Source organism: Hydractinia symbiolongicarpus, chromosome 1 (genome assembly GCF_029227915.1).
Source record: "Hydractinia symbiolongicarpus strain clone_291-10 chromosome 1, HSymV2.1, whole genome shotgun sequence".
Classification (NCBI taxonomy): domain Eukaryota; kingdom Metazoa; phylum Cnidaria; class Hydrozoa; order Anthoathecata; family Hydractiniidae; genus Hydractinia; species Hydractinia symbiolongicarpus.
In genome coordinates, this window is record NC_079875.1 from 21,225,118 (window position 1) to 21,239,251 (window position 14,134).

A 14,134-nucleotide genomic window follows, 5' to 3' on the forward strand; every position below is an offset into this window, starting at 1 on the left:
TTACGTGTGAGTTTATATTAGTCTTTAAAAGGCCATATTAAAGCCTTTATAGCACTGTGCACGTAGTTAAGAGTGTTCTAAGGCCACGGCGCTAAGGAAAGCCACTTGGAACGTTGTAGTGCATTGACAATGAAAGGAATATTCCAATGGTAACCTCATAGGCAGATGTAACCCCGTGATTTACGTGTGAGGCCTTTATTGGACTGCAAAAGGCCATATTACAGCCTTTATAGGACTGTGCACGCAGTTAAGAGCGTTTTAAGGCGACGGCGCTAATGAAAAAGACTTGGGACGTTGTAGCGCATTGAGACTGGAAGGACTAGTCCAATGGTAACCTGCACAGGCATATGGAACAACGTGATTTACGTGTGAGGTCTTTATTAGACTGCAAAAGGCCATAATACGGTCGTTATAGGGCTGTGCACGTAATTAAGAGAGTTCTGAGGCCACGGCGCTAAAGAGAACCACTTGGAACGTTGTTGTGCATTGAGACTGGAAGGAATAGTCAATTGGTAACCTGCGCAGGCAGATGGAACCTCGTGATTTACGTGTGAGGTCTTTATTAGACTGCAAAAGGTCATATTACAGCCTTTATAGGACTGTGCACGTAGTGAAGAGAGTTCTAAGGCGACGGCGCTAATGAAAACGACTTGGGACGTTGTAGCGCATTGAGACTGGAACGAATAGTCCAATGGTAACCTGCACAGGCAGATGGAACAACGTGATTTACGTGTGAGGCCTTTATTACCCTGCAAAACGCCATATTACGGTCGTTATAGGGCTGTGCACGTAATTAAGAGAGTTCTAAAGCCACGGCGCTAAATAGAACCACTTGGAATGTTGTAGGGCATTGAGACTGGAAGGAATAGTCCAATGGTAAGCTGCACAGGCAGGTGAAACCACGTGATTTACGTGTGAGGCCTTTATTAGACTGCAAAAGGCCATATTACAGCCTTTATAGGACGATGCACGTAGTTAAGAGTGTTGAAAAGCGACGGCGCTAAGGAAAACGACTTGGGACGTTGTACCACATTGAGACTTGAAGGACTAGTCCAATGGTAACCTGCGCAGGCAGATGGAACCTCGTGATTTACGTGTGAGGTCTTTATTTGACTGCAAAAGGCCATATTAAAGCCTTTATATGACTGTGCACGTAGTTAAGAGTGTTCTAAGACGACGGCACTAATGAAAATGACTTGGGATGTTGTAGCGCATTGAGACTGGAACGACTAGTCCAATGGTAACCTGCACAGGCAGATGAAACCACGTGATTTACATGTGAGGCTTTTAATAGACTGGAAAAGGGCATATTATAGCCTTTGTAGGACGATGCACGTAGTTAAGAGTGTTCTAAAGCGACGGCGCTAATGAAAACAACTTGGGACGTTGTAGCGCATTGAGACTGGAAGGAATAGTCCAATGGTAACCTGCGCAGACAGGTGAAACCACGTGATTTACGTGTGAGGTTTTTATTAGACTGCAAAAGGCCATAATACGGTCGTTATAGGACTGTGCACGTAATTAAGAGAGTTCTGAGGCCACGGCGCTAAGGAGAACCACTTGGAACGTTGTTGTGCATTGAGACTGGAAGGAATAGTCAATTGGTAACCTGCGCAGGCAGATGGAACCTCGTGATTTACGTGTGAGGTCTTTATTAGACTGCAAAAGGTCATATTACAGCCTTTATAGGACTGTGCACGTAGTGAAGAGAGTTCTAAGGCGACGGCGCTAATGAAAACGACTTGGGACGTTGTAGCGCATTGAGACTGGAACAAATAGTCCAATGGTAACCTGCACAGGCAGATGGAACAACGTGATTTACGTGTGAGGCCTTTATTACCCTGCAAAACGCCATATTACGGTCGTTATAGGGCTGTGCACGTAATTAAGAGAGCTCTAAAGCCACGGCGCTAAATAGAACCACTTGGAACGTTGTAGGGCATTGTGACTGGAAGGAATAGTCCAATGGTAAGCTGCGCAGGCAGATGAAACCACGTGATTTACATGTGAGGCTTTTATTAGACTGGAAAAGGGCATATTATAGCCTTTGTAGGACGATGCACGTAGTTAAGAGTGTTCTAAAGCGACGGCGCTAAGGAAAACGACTTGGGACGTTGTAGCGCATTGAGACTGGAAGGAATAGTCCAATGGTAACCTGCACAGGCATATGGAACAACGTGATTTACGTGTGAGGCCTTTATTACCCTGCAAAACGCCATATTACGATCGTTATAGGGCTGTGCACGTAATTAAGAGAGCTCTAAAGCCACGGCGCTAAATAGAACCACTTGGAACGTTGTAGGGCATTGAGACTGGAAGGAATAGTCCAATGGTAAGCTGCGCAGGCAGGTGAAACCACGTGATTTACGTGTGAGGCTTTTATTAGACTGCAAAAGGCCATATTACAGCCTTTATAGGACGATGCACGTAGTTAAGAGTGTTGAAAAGCGACGGCGCTAGGGAAAACGACTTGGGACGTTGTACCACATTGAGACTTGAAGGACTAGTCCAATGGTAATCTGCGCAGGCAGATGGAACCTCGTGATTTAAGTGTGCGGCCTTTATTAGACTGCAAAAGGCCATACTACGGTCTTTTTAGGACTCTACACGTAGTTAAGAGTGTTCTAAGGCGATGGCACTAATGAAAACGACTTGGGATGTTGTAGCGCAATGAGACTGGAACGACTAGTCCGATGGTAACCTGCACAGGCAGATGGAACCACGTGATTTACGTGTGAGGCCTTTATTAGACTGCAAAAGGTCATATTACAGCCCTTATAGGACTGTGTACGTAGTTAAGAGTGTTCTAAGGCGACGGCGATAAGGAAAACCACTTGGAACGTTGTAGTGCATTGACTATGGAAGGAATATTCCAATGGTAACCGGCGCAGGCATCTGAAACCACTTGAGTTACGTCTGCGGCCTTTATTGGACTGCAAAAGGCCATATTACAGCCTTTATAGGACTGTGCACGCAGTTAATAGTGTTCTAAGGCGACGGCGCTAATGAAAGCGACTTTGGACGATGAAGCGCATTGAGACTGGAACGACTAGTCCAATGGTAACTTGTCCAGGCAGATGGAACCACGTGATTTACGCGTTAGGCCTTTATTAGACTGCAAAAAGCCATATTACAGCCTTTATAAGACTGTGCACGTAGTTAAGAGTGTTGTAAGGCAACGGCGCTAATGAGAACGACTTGGGACGTTGTAGCGCATTGAGACTGGAACGACAAGTCCAATGGTAATCGGCGCAGGCAGCTGAAACCGCGTGATTTACGTGTTAGGCCTTTATTAGACTGCAAAAGGCCACATTACGGTCTTTATGGCACTGTGCACGTAGTTAAGAGTGTTCTAAGGCCATGGCGCTAAGGAAAACCACTTTGAAAGTTGTAGTGCATTGACAATGAAAGGAATATTCCAATGGTAACCTGCGAGGCTAGATGGAACCATGTGATTTACGTGCGAGGCATTTATTAGACTGCAAAAGGCCATATTACGGTCTTTATGGCACTGTGCACGTAGTTAAGAGTGTTCTAAGGCAACGGCGCTAATGAAGACGACTTGGGACGTTGTAGCGCATTGAGACTGGAACGACTAGTCCAATGGTAACTTGCGCAGTCAGGTGAAACCACGTGATTTACGTGTGAGTTTATATTAGTCTTTAAAAGGCCATATTACAGCCTTTATAGCACTGTGCACGTAGTTAAGAGTGTTCTAAGGCAACGGGGCTAATGAAGACGACTTGGGACGTTGTAGCGCATTGAGACTGGAACGACTAGTCCAATGGTAACCTGCGCAGTCAGGTGAAACCACGTGATTTACGTGTGAGTTTATATTAGTCTTTAAAAGGCCATATTAAAGCCTTTATAGCACTGTGCACGTAGTTAAGAGTGTTCTAAGGCCACGGCGCTAAGGAAAGCCACTTGGAACGTTGTAGTGCATTGACAATGAAAGGAATATTCCAATGGTAACCTCATAGGCAGATGTAACCCCGTGATTTACGTGTGAGGCCTTTATTGGACTGCAAAAGGCCATATTACAGCCTTTATAGGACTGTGCACGTAGTTAATAGTGTTCTAAGGCGACGGCGCTAATGAAAGCGACTTTGGACGATGTAGTGCATTGAGACTGGAACGACTAGTCCAATGGTAACCTGCGAGGCTAGATGGAACCATATGATTTACGTGCGAGGCCTTTATTAGACTGCAAAAGGCCATATTACAGCCTTTAAAGGACTATGCACGTGGTTAAGAGTGTTCTAAGGCGACGGCGCTAATGAAAGCGAACTTGGACGTTGTGGCGCATTGAGACTGGAACGACTAGTCCAATGGTAACTTGTTCAGGCAGATGGAACCACGTGATTTACGTGTGCGGCCTTTATTAGACTGCAAAAGGCCACATTACGGTCTTTATGGCACTGTGCACGTAGTTAGGAGTGTTCTAAGGCAACGGCGCTAATGAAGACGACTTGGGACGTTGTAGCGCATTGAGACTGGAACGACTAGTCCAATGGTAACCTGCGCAGGCAGGTGAAACCACGTGATTTACGTGTGAGTCTATATTAGTCTTTAAAAGGCCATATTACAGCCTTTATAGCACTGTGCACGTAGTTAAGAGTGTTTTAAGGCCACGGCGCTAAGGAGGACTACTTGGAACGTTGTAGTGCAATGACACTGGAAGGAATAGTCCAATGGTAAGCTGCGCAGGCAGATGGAACCTCGTGATTTACGTGTGAGGTCTTTATTTGACTGCAAAAGGCCATATTAAAGCCTTTATATGACTGTGCACGTAGTTAAGAGTGTTCTAAAGCGACGGCGCTAAGGAAAACGACTTGGGACGTTGTAGCGCATTGAGACTGGAAGGACTAGTCCAATGGTAACCTGCACAGGCATATGGAACAACGTGATTTACGTGTGAGGTCTTTATTAGACTGCAAAAGGCCATAATACGGTCGTTATAGGGCTGTGCACGTAATTAAGAGAGTTCTGAGGCCACGGCGCTAAAGAGAACCACTTGGAACGTTGTTGTGCATTGAGACTGGAAGGAATAGTCAATTGGTAACCTGCGCAGGCAGATGGAACCTCGTGATTTACGTGTGAGGTCTTTATTAGACTGCAAAAGGTCATATTACAGCCTTTATAGGACTGTGCACGTAGTGAAGAGAGTTCTAAGGCGACGGCGCTAATGAAAACGACTTGGGACGTTGTAGCGCATTGAGACTGGAACGAATAGTCCAATGGTAACCTGCACAGGCAGATGGAACAACGTGATTTACGTGTGAGGCCTTTATTACCCTGCAAAACGCCATATTACGGTCGTTATAGGGCTGTGCACGTAATTAAGAGAGTTCTAAAGCCACGGCGCTAAATAGAACCACTTGGAATGTTGTAGGGCATTGAGACTGGAAGGAATAGTCCAATGGTAAGCTGCACAGGCAGGTGAAACCACGTGATTTACGTGTGAGGCCTTTATTAGACTGCAAAAGGCCATATTACAGCCTTTATAGGACGATGCACGTAGTTAAGAGTGTTGAAAAGCGACGGCGCTAAGGAAAACGACTTGGGACGTTGTACCACATTGAGACTTGAAGGACTAGTCCAATGGTAACCTGCGCAGGCAGATGGAACCTCGTGATTTACGTGTGAGGTCTTTATTTGACTGCAAAAGGCCATATTAAAGCCTTTATATGACTGTGCACGTAGTTAAGAGTGTTCTAAGACGACGGCACTAATGAAAATGACTTGGGATGTTGTAGCGCATTGAGACTGGAACGACTAGTCCAATGGTAACCTGCACAGGCAGATGAAACCACGTGATTTACATGTGAGGCTTTTAATAGACTGGAAAAGGGCATATTATAGCCTTTGTAGGACGATGCACGTAGTTAAGAGTGTTCTAAAGCGACGGCGCTAATGAAAACAACTTGGGACGTTGTAGCGCATTGAGACTGGAAGGAATAGTCCAATGGTAACCTGCGCAGACAGGTGAAACCACGTGATTTACGTGTGAGGTTTTTATTAGACTGCAAAAGGCCATAATACGGTCGTTATAGGACTGTGCACGTAATTAAGAGAGTTCTGAGGCCACGGCGCTAAGGAGAACCACTTGGAACGTTGTTGTGCATTGAGACTGGAAGGAATAGTCAATTGGTAACCTGCGCAGGCAGATGGAACCTCGTGATTTACGTGTGAGGTCTTTATTAGACTGCAAAAGGTCATATTACAGCCTTTATAGGACTGTGCACGTAGTGAAGAGAGTTCTAAGGCGACGGCGCTAATGAAAACGACTTGGGACGTTGTAGCGCATTGAGACTGGAACAAATAGTCCAATGGTAACCTGCACAGGCAGATGGAACAACGTGATTTACGTGTGAGGCCTTTATTACCCTGCAAAACGCCATATTACGGTCGTTATAGGGCTGTGCACGTAATTAAGAGAGCTCTAAAGCCACGGCGCTAAATAGAACCACTTGGAACGTTGTAGGGCATTGTGACTGGAAGGAATAGTCCAATGGTAAGCTGCGCAGGCAGATGAAACCACGTGATTTACATGTGAGGCTTTTATTAGACTGGAAAAGGGCATATTATAGCCTTTGTAGGACGATGCACGTAGTTAAGAGTGTTCTAAAGCGACGGCGCTAAGGAAAACGACTTGGGACGTTGTAGCGCATTGAGACTGGAAGGAATAGTCCAATGGTAACCTGCACAGGCATATGGAACAACGTGATTTACGTGTGAGGCCTTTATTACCCTGCAAAACGCCATATTACGGTCGTTATAGGGCTGTGCACGTAATTAAGAGAGCTCTAAAGCCACGGCGCTAAATAGAACCACTTGGAACGTTGTAGGGCATTGAGACTGGAAGGAATAGTCCAATGGTAAGCTGCGCAGGCAGGTGAAACCACGTGATTTACGTGTGAGGCTTTTATTAGACTGCAAAAGGCCATATTACAGCCTTTATAGGACGATGCACGTAGTTAAGAGTGTTGAAAAGCGACGGCGCTAGGGAAAACGACTTGGGACGTTGTACCACATTGAGACTTGAAGGACTAGTCCAATGGTAATCTGCGCAGGCAGATGGAACCTCGTGATTTAAGTGTGCGGCCTTTATTAGACTGCAAAAGGCCATACTACGGTCTTTTTAGGACTCTACACGTAGTTAAGAGTGTTCTAAGGCGATGGCACTAATGAAAACGACTTGGGATGTTGTAGCGCAATGAGACTGGAACGACTAGTCCGATGGTAACCTGCACAGGCAGATGGAACCACGTGATTTACGTGTGAGGCCTTTATTAGACTGCAAAAGGTCATATTACAGCCCTTATAGGACTGTGTACGTAGTTAAGAGTGTTCTAAGGCGACGGCGATAAGGAAAACCACTTGGAACGTTGTAGTGCATTGACTATGGAAGGAATATTCCAATGGTAACCGGCGCAGGCATCTGAAACCACTTGAGTTACGTCTGCGGCCTTTATTGGACTGCAAAAGGCCATATTACAGCCTTTATAGGACTGTGCACGCAGTTAATAGTGTTCTAAGGCGACGGCGCTAATGAAAGCGACTTTGGACGATGAAGCGCATTGAGACTGGAACGACTAGTCCAATGGTAACTTGTCCAGGCAGATGGAACCACGTGATTTACGCGTTAGGCCTTTATTAGACTGCAAAAAGCCATATTACAGCCTTTATAAGACTGTGCACGTAGTTAAGAGTGTTGTAAGGCAACGGCGCTAATGAGAACGACTTGGGACGTTGTAGCGCATTGAGACTGGAACGACAAGTCCAATGGTAATCGGCGCAGGCAGCTGAAACCGCGTGATTTACGTGTTAGGCCTTTATTAGACTGCAAAAGGCCACATTACGGTCTTTATGGCACTGTGCACGTAGTTAAGAGTGTTCTAAGGCCATGGCGCTAAGGAAAACCACTTTGAAAGTTGTAGTGCATTGACAATGAAAGGAATATTCCAATGGTAACCTGCGAGGCTAGATGGAACCATGTGATTTACGTGCGAGGCATTTATTAGACTGCAAAAGGCCATATTACGGTCTTTATGGCACTGTGCACGTAGTTAAGAGTGTTCTAAGGCAACGGCGCTAATGAAGACGACTTGGGACGTTGTAGCGCATTGAGACTGGAACGACTAGTCCAATGGTAACTTGCGCAGTCAGGTGAAACCACGTGATTTACGTGTGAGTTTATATTAGTCTTTAAAAGGCCATATTACAGCCTTTATAGCACTGTGCACGTAGTTAAGAGTGTTCTAAGGCAACGGGGCTAATGAAGACGACTTGGGACGTTGTAGCGCATTGAGACTGGAACGACTAGTCCAATGGTAACCTGCGCAGTCAGGTGAAACCACGTGATTTACGTGTGAGTTTATATTAGTCTTTAAAAGGCCATATTAAAGCCTTTATAGCACTGTGCACGTAGTTAAGAGTGTTCTAAGGCCACGGCGCTAAGGAAAGCCACTTGGAACGTTGTAGTGCATTGACAATGAAAGGAATATTCCAATGGTAACCTCATAGGCAGATGTAACCCCGTGATTTACGTGTGAGGCCTTTATTGGACTGCAAAAGGCCATATTACAGCCTTTATAGGACTGTGCACGTAGTTAATAGTGTTCTAAGGCGACGGCGCTAATGAAAGCGACTTTGGACGATGTAGTGCATTGAGACTGGAACGACTAGTCCAATGGTAACCTGCGAGGCTAGATGGAACCATATGATTTACGTGCGAGGCCTTTATTAGACTGCAAAAGGCCATATTACAGCCTTTAAAGGACTATGCACGTGGTTAAGAGTGTTCTAAGGCGACGGCGCTAATGAAAGCGAACTTGGACGTTGTGGCGCATTGAGACTGGAACGACTAGTCCAATGGTAACTTGTTCAGGCAGATGGAACCACGTGATTTACGTGTGCGGCCTTTATTAGACTGCAAAAGGCCACATTACGGTCTTTATGGCACTGTGCACGTAGTTAGGAGTGTTCTAAGGCAACGGCGCTAATGAAGACGACTTGGGACGTTGTAGCGCATTGAGACTGGAACGACTAGTCCAATGGTAACCTGCGCAGGCAGGTGAAACCACGTGATTTACGTGTGAGTCTATATTAGTCTTTAAAAGGCCATATTACAGCCTTTATAGCACTGTGCACGTAGTTAAGAGTGTTTTAAGGCCACGGCGCTAAGGAGGACTACTTGGAACGTTGTAGTGCAATGACACTGGAAGGAATAGTCCAATGGTAAGCTGCGCAGGCAGATGGAACCTCGTGATTTACGTGTGAGGTCTTTATTTGACTGCAAAAGGCCATATTAAAGCCTTTATATGACTGTGCACGTAGTTAAGAGTGTTCTAAGGCGACGGCACTAATGAAAATGACTTGGGATGTTGTAGCGCATTGAGACTGGAACGACTAGTCCAATGGTAACCTGCACAGGCAGATGGAACAACGTGATTTACGTGTGAGGCCTTTATTCGACTGCAAAAGGTCATATTACAGCCCTTATAGGACTGTGCACGTAGTTAAGAGTGTTCTAAGGCGACGGCGCTAATGAAAGCGACCTTAGACGTTGTAGCGCATTGAGACTGGAACGACTAGTCCAATGGTAACCTGCGCAGGCAGATGGAACCTCGTGATTTACATGTGAGGCTTTTAATAGACTGGAAAAGGGCATATTATAGCCTTTGTAGGACGATGCACGTAGTTAAGAGTGTTCTAAAGCGACGGCGCTAATGAAAACAACTTGGGACGTTGTAGCGCATTGAGACTGGAAGGAATAGTCCAATGGTAACCTGCGCAGACAGGTGAAACCACGTGATTTACGTGTGAGGTTTTTATTAGACTGCAAAAGGCCATAATACGGTCGTTATAGGACTGTGCACGTAATTAAGAGAGTTCTGAGGCCACGGCGCTAAGGAGAACCACTTGGAACGTTGTTGTGCATTGAGACTGGAAGGAATAGTCAATTGGTAACCTGCGCAGGCAGATGGAACCTCGTGATTTACGTGTGAGGTCTTTATTAGACTGCAAAAGGTCATATTACAGCCTTTATAGGACTGTGCACGTAGTGAAGAGAGTTCTAAGGCGACGGCGCTAATGAAAACGACTTGGGACGTTGTAGCGCATTGAGACTGGAACAAATAGTCCAATGGTAACCTGCACAGGCAGATGGAACAACGTGATTTACGTGTGAGGCCTTTATTACCCTGCAAAACGCCATATTACGGTCGTTATAGGGCTGTGCACGTAATTAAGAGAGCTCTAAAGCCACGGCGCTAAATAGAACCACTTGGAACGTTGTAGGGCATTGTGACTGGAAGGAATATTCCAATGGTAAGCTGCGCAGGCAGATGAAACCACGTGATTTACATGTGAGGCTTTTATTAGACTGGAAAAGGGCATATTATAGCCTTTGTAGGACGATGCACGTAGTTAAGAGTGTTCTAAAGCGACGGCGCTAAGGAAAACGACTTGGGACGTTGTAGCGCATTGAGACTGGAAGGAATAGTCCAATGGTAACCTGCACAGGCATATGGAACAACGTGATTTACGTGTGAGGCCTTTATTACCCTGCAAAACGCCATATTACGGTCGTTATAGGGCTGTGCACGTAATTAAGAGAGCTCTAAAGCCACGGCGCTAAATAGAACCACTTGGAACGTTGTAGGGCATTGAGACTGGAAGGAATAGTCCAATGGTAAGCTGCGCAGGCAGGTGAAACCACGTGATTTACGTGTGAGGCTTTTATTAGACTGCAAAAGGCCATATTACAGCCTTTATAGGACGATGCACGTAGTTAAGAGTGTTGAAAAGCGACGGCGCTAGGGAAAACGACTTGGGACGTTGTACCACATTGAGACTTGAAGGACTAGTCCAATGGTAATCTGCGCAGGCAGATGGAACCTCGTGATTTAAGTGTGCGGCCTTTATTAGACTGCAAAAGGCCATACTACGGTCTTTTTAGGACTCTACACGTAGTTAAGAGTGTTCTAAGGCGATGGCACTAATGAAAACGACTTGGGATGTTGTAGCGCAATGAGACTGGAACGACTAGTCCGATGGTAACCTGCACAGGCAGATGGAACCACGTGATTTACGTGTGAGGCCTTTATTAGACTGCAAAAGGTCATATTACAGCCCTTATAGGACTGTGTACGTAGTTAAGAGTGTTCTAAGGCGACGGCGATAAGGAAAACCACTTGGAACGTTGTAGTGCATTGACTATGGAAGGAATATTCCAATGGTAACCGGCGCAGGCATCTGAAACCACTTGAGTTACGTCTGCGGCCTTTATTGGACTGCAAAAGGCCATATTACAGCCTTTATAGGACTGTGCACGCAGTTAATAGTGTTCTAAGGCGACGGCGCTAATGAAAGCGACTTTGGACGATGAAGCGCATTGAGACTGGAACGACTAGTCCAATGGTAACTTGTCCAGGCAGATGGAACCACGTGATTTACGCGTTAGGCCTTTATTAGACTGCAAAAAGCCATATTACAGCCTTTATAAGACTGTGCACGTAGTTAAGAGTGTTGTAAGGCAACGGCGCTAATGAGAACGACTTGGGACGTTGTAGCGCATTGAGACTGGAACGACAAGTCCAATGGTAATCGGCGCAGGCAGCTGAAACCGCGTGATTTACGTGTTAGGCCTTTATTAGACTGCAAAAGGCCACATTACGGTCTTTATGGCACTGTGCACGTAGTTAAGAGTGTTCTAAGGCCATGGCGCTAAGGAAAACCACTTTAAAAGTTGTAGTGCATTGACAATGAAAGGAATATTCCAATGGTAACCTGCGAGGCTAGATGGAACCATGTGATTTACGTGCGAGGCATTTATTAGACTGCAAAAGGCCATATTACGGTCTTTATGGCACTGTGCACGTAGTTAAGAGTGTTCTAAGGCAACGGCGCTAATGAAGACGACTTGGGACGTTGTAGCGCATTGAGACTGGAACGACTAGTCCAATGGTAACTTGCGCAGTCAGGTGAAACCACGTGATTTACGTGTGAGTTTATATTAGTCTTTAAAAGGCCATATTACAGCCTTTATAGCACTGTGCACGTAGTTAAGAGTGTTCTAAGGCAACGGGGCTAATGAAGACGACTTGGGACGTTGTAGCGCATTGAGACTGGAACGACTAGTCCAATGGTAACCTGCGCAGTCAGGTGAAACCACGTGATTTACGTGTGAGTTTATATTAGTCTTTAAAAGGCCATATTAAAGCCTTTATAGCACTGTGCACGTAGTTAAGAGTGTTCTAAGGCCACGGCGCTAAGGAAAGCCACTTGGAACGTTGTAGTGCATTGACAATGAAAGGAATATTCCAATGGTAACCTCATAGGCAGATGTAACCCCGTGATTTACGTGTGAGGCCTTTATTGGACTGCAAAAGGCCATATTACAGCCTTTATAGGACTGTGCACGTAGTTAATAGTGTTCTAAGGCGACGGCGCTAATGAAAGCGACTTTGGACGATGTAGTGCATTGAGACTGGAACGACTAGTCCAATGGTAACCTGCGAGGCTAGATGGAACCATATGATTTACGTGCGAGGCCTTTATTAGACTGCAAAAGGCCATATTACAGCCTTTAAAGGACTATGCACGTGGTTAAGAGTGTTCTAAGGCGACGGCGCTAATGAAAGCGAACTTGGACGTTGTGGCGCATTGAGACTGGAACGACTAGTCCAATGGTAACTTGTTCAGGCAGATGGAACCACGTGATTTACGTGTGCGGCCTTTATTAGACTGCAAAAGGCCACATTACGGTCTTTATGGCACTGTGCACGTAGTTAGGAGTGTTCTAAGGCAACGGCGCTAATGAAGACGACTTGGGACGTTGTAGCGCATTGAGACTGGAACGACTAGTCCAATGGTAACCTGCGCAGGCAGGTGAAACCACGTGATTTACGTGTGAGTCTATATTAGTCTTTAAAAGGCCATATTACAGCCTTTATAGCACTGTGCACGTAGTTAAGAGTGTTTTAAGGCCACGGCGCTAAGGAGGACTACTTGGAACGTTGTAGTGCAATGACACTGGAAGGAATAGTCCAATGGTAAGCTGCGCAGGCAGATGGAACCTCGTGATTTACGTGTGAGGTCTTTATTTGACTGCAAAAGGCCATATTAAAGCCTTTATATGACTGTGCACGTAGTTAAGAGTGTTCTAAGGCGACGGCACTAATGAAAGCGACCTTAGACGTTGTAGCGCATTGAGACTGGAACGACTAGTCCAATGGTAACCTGCACAGGCAGATGGAACAACGTGATTTACGTGTGAGGCCTTTATTCGACTGCAAAAGGTCATATTACAGCCCTTATAGGACTGTGCACGTAGTTAAGAGTGTTCTAAGGCGACGGCGCTAATGAAAGCGACCTTAGACGTTGTAGCGCATTGAGACTGGAACGACTAGTCCAATGGTAACCTGCGCAGGCAGATGGAACCTCGTGATTTACGTGCGAGGCTTTTATTACCCTGCAAAAGGCCATATTACAGCTTTTATAGGACTGTGCACGCAGTTAAGAGAGTTCTAAAGCCACGGCGCTATGGAAAACAACATGGGACGTTGTAGCACACTGAGACTGGTCCAATGGTAAACGGCGCAGGCAACTCAAACCGCGTGATTTAAGTGTGCGGCCTTTATTAGACTGCAAAAGGCCATACTACGGTCTTTATAGGACTCTACACGTAGTTAAGAGTGTTTTAAGGCCACGGCGCTAAGGAGAACTACTTGGAACGTTGTAGTGCAATGACACTGGAAGGAATAGTCCAATGGTAAGCTGCGCAGGCAGGTGAAACCACGTGATTTACGTGTGAGGTCTTTATTAGACTGCAAAAGGCCATATTACAGCCTTTAAACGACTGTGCATGCAGTTAATGGTGTTCTAAGGCGACGGCGCTAAGAAGAACCACTTGGAACGTTGTAGCGCATTGAGACTGGAACGACTAGTCCAATGGTAACCTGCGCAGTCAGGTGAAACCACGTGATTTACGTGTGAGTTTATATTAGTCTTTAAAAGGCCATATTACAGCCTTTATAGCACTGTGCACGTAGTTAAGAGTGTTCTAAGGCCACGGCGCTAAGGAAAGCCACTTGGAACGTTGTAGTGCATTGACAATGAAAGGAATATT